General features: G+C 39.6%; 1 non-coding gene across 1 annotated transcript; it reads left to right on the forward strand.

Annotated features, from left to right (window-relative positions):
- The first annotated feature begins 522 nt into the window (after positions 1-522).
- LOC120072382 lies at positions 523-629 on the forward strand. Its single transcript, XR_005480444.1, has one exon. It is a non-coding gene; the product is annotated as a small nucleolar RNA R71 (small nucleolar RNA).
- Positions 630-2,829: the final 2,200 nt, after the last annotated feature.

A 2,829-nucleotide genomic window follows, 5' to 3' on the forward strand; every position in this document is an offset into this window, starting at 1 on the left:
GCGTTGAAAGAACCCTGGTGGCCCTTCTTTTTGTGCCACATATTGAAAGTTTTGTTGTGTATTCTTCCAAGCAAAGTTTGGGTGGTTTTTCCACCCGGGGTTATAGGTGTTAGAAAAAGGATTGTTCTTTACAAAATATACAGACTGTGGGTTTTGTGGGCAATCCTTCATAGCATGCCCATCACCGCAAGTTGCACACCTTGCGGTGTTTTGACTTATTGTGTTGATTTGCCCACCTTGCGGTGTTGGGCTGCTGATTGTCATTCCTTGGATCAAGTTCATCATTATAGTCATTTGGTTCTGCAGTGAAACAATGGCACCGTTATTTGTGTTAGATTCTTTGAGTCTTAATCTCTGGTCTCTCTCCCTCCAGTCTTCATAATTCTTGGAGATGCGATCCAGGATATTCTTCGCCTTATCATAAGTCTTGTCAAGCAGACCACCAGTTGTTGCCACATTGGCAAGGTCTACGAAGCAGGATTCAAACTGTGGTAGAAAATTTCCATCTGAAGGCAGTATGGCAGCCCATTATGCGGACAATCTTGGACTAACCTTTTAAACCTCGTCCAGGCATCACTGAGCGATTCGTCCATGTCCTGTTCAAAATTAGTGATAAGCTTTCTTCGTCTGAATTCTCTGTAGGTGGGAAATACTTCTTCATAAACTTCTCGACCACCTGTTCCCAAGAAGTGATCTCTCCTGGTTCGAGCGAGTAAGCCCATTTCCTAACCTGATCACAAAAAGAAAATGGAAACAACGTTAGTCGAACCTCCTCAGCAGAGATATTCGGGAACACAAAAGTATTGCAGATTTCAATAAAACTTCGGAGATGGGCGTGCGGATCCTCGCCACGCCTTCCTCCAAATTGACCTGCAGCCTGGACAATCTGCAGCATCACTGGTTTCATTTCAAATCTACTTCCATCTAAGGCAGGCCTCATGATTCCAGGAGAGAAATCATAGAGGTTTGGCGATGCATAGTCCCTAATGGGCCTATTGCGATCGTTGGGCAACAGAATTGGATTTGCAATGACATTGTTGTTGTTTGGTGCTTCATTCCTAGGCTGCTTCGCCATCTTTTCCTTATCGGATTGTGGCTGCTGTTGGCGGTTCCTCAGTCTCCTCTTAAAATTCCTCTCAATCTACGGGTCATAATTCACCAGAGATTGAGAGTTCTGCAAAGAAATAAAAAAAACTACCGTTAACAAACTATTTTGCCGTAGTCCTCGGCAACGGCACCAAAAACTTGATGCGTTATTTTATTGAATGGAAATATGGATGAAATGCGTTGGTGGAATTACGTTGTGTACTCAAGTTTCCCCAGCAGAATCCAAGTGTAAATTTCTCTTAGTTTCCTGTTAAGTCTAGAGTCGATCACAGGGACTTGTGAAAATAGTTTGTGTTGATAATTTTCTTATGAAAACTTTGTGGTAACCGGTAAATAAATAAGGTGGTTGGTTTGTTGTTGCATTAATGAAAATAATAATAAATGCGGCAGAGTTCGAAAAGAGTTGGCAATGAGAAATACGATGAATATGCGATGAATGGGTTGAGAAGGGTTTTGGCTAACACTCCCTAGGTTGCGTTCATGCCTTGCGATCATGCAACATGCATACAATAGTAAACCACCTCTCATCATGAATGCCATGGCTTCTAAGGCTAGAACGCATGCGATAAATATGCGATAAGTCTACAGGGCTTACACATAAACCTCTATTCCTATTTATGCGATGACAACATAATATCATTCCTATTCCTAGGATGCATGTGATGCAAGTTGACAAACAAAGCTTATCTCTAAGTCCCTATTTCTTGTTTATGCAGGCCTAATCTTGCTTTTTCAAGTCGGATTCTAACCTAGCTCTCTCGAGACATTAGGTTCTTTCTTTAGATTCTCTCTCGAGCAACTCTAAAGGGATGTTTCACACAGCATAAAACAAGATAATCGCAAGCAATGAACTTCCTAGATCATGTTAGCTTAGTTTCTCTCAACCCATTCAACTAGTTTAGCTACTCATGCGTATTAAGAGAGTGAGCAGATGTAGAATTATAACTTCCATTGAATAGATAAAAGATGAAGTACAGAATAACAATGCAAGTATAGTATAGAGCCTGGGGCAATTTCTTGCCACCAGGTGTTACACATTCTACTCATGCTCTAAAGATATTCTCCCTTTTGCGAGAGTCAACCCGCTCTATGCTCTTACGCCCAAAGGTTCTCTCTCGAGCTGCCTTGGACGATATCCAACATCACCACTCTTCTCTAGCTCCGTCATGAAATGGAAAAGAAAACTATGAACCTAATATCGTATTGACTTTTACTTCCAACATTGTCAGTTTGGAAAAATATTTTTTGCTTGTAAGTAATGTATGTGTAGTTTCACTGTCTGCAAGACATTGATCTTTCTTACTCATTTTATAGTCACCCAATATATGAAAATGATCGAGGTTTCTTCATTAAAAGAAAATAATTACAATAAGAAAAATAGTATTTAGAATATACAAAGGTTGTCGTCTACTAAGAGGAAAGAAAATATGAAGATGAATAAAAAAAACAACATTAAGTTTAGATATTTTCAAAGTTAAAGGAAACACTTGATGTTCCAACAATTCTGCTGATTTTCTCTTCAAAAAATTCAAAGAAGTCCGCCACATCGAAATTTGTCATATGGGATGAGTCAAATATGTCATTATCCTAGTATGTAAAATTTGTTTCCACATTTTTCTCTTTTTCCTTTAGGGATGCTTGATAGAGATCAACTAAATGTTCTGATGTACGACAGGTACGTGACCAATGCTCAGTCATTCCGCACTAGAAGCATTTATTTTC

The sequence above is a fragment of the Benincasa hispida genome, chromosome 2 (genome assembly GCF_009727055.1).
Source record: "Benincasa hispida cultivar B227 chromosome 2, ASM972705v1, whole genome shotgun sequence".
Taxonomy (NCBI): Eukaryota; Viridiplantae; Streptophyta; class Magnoliopsida; order Cucurbitales; family Cucurbitaceae; genus Benincasa; species Benincasa hispida.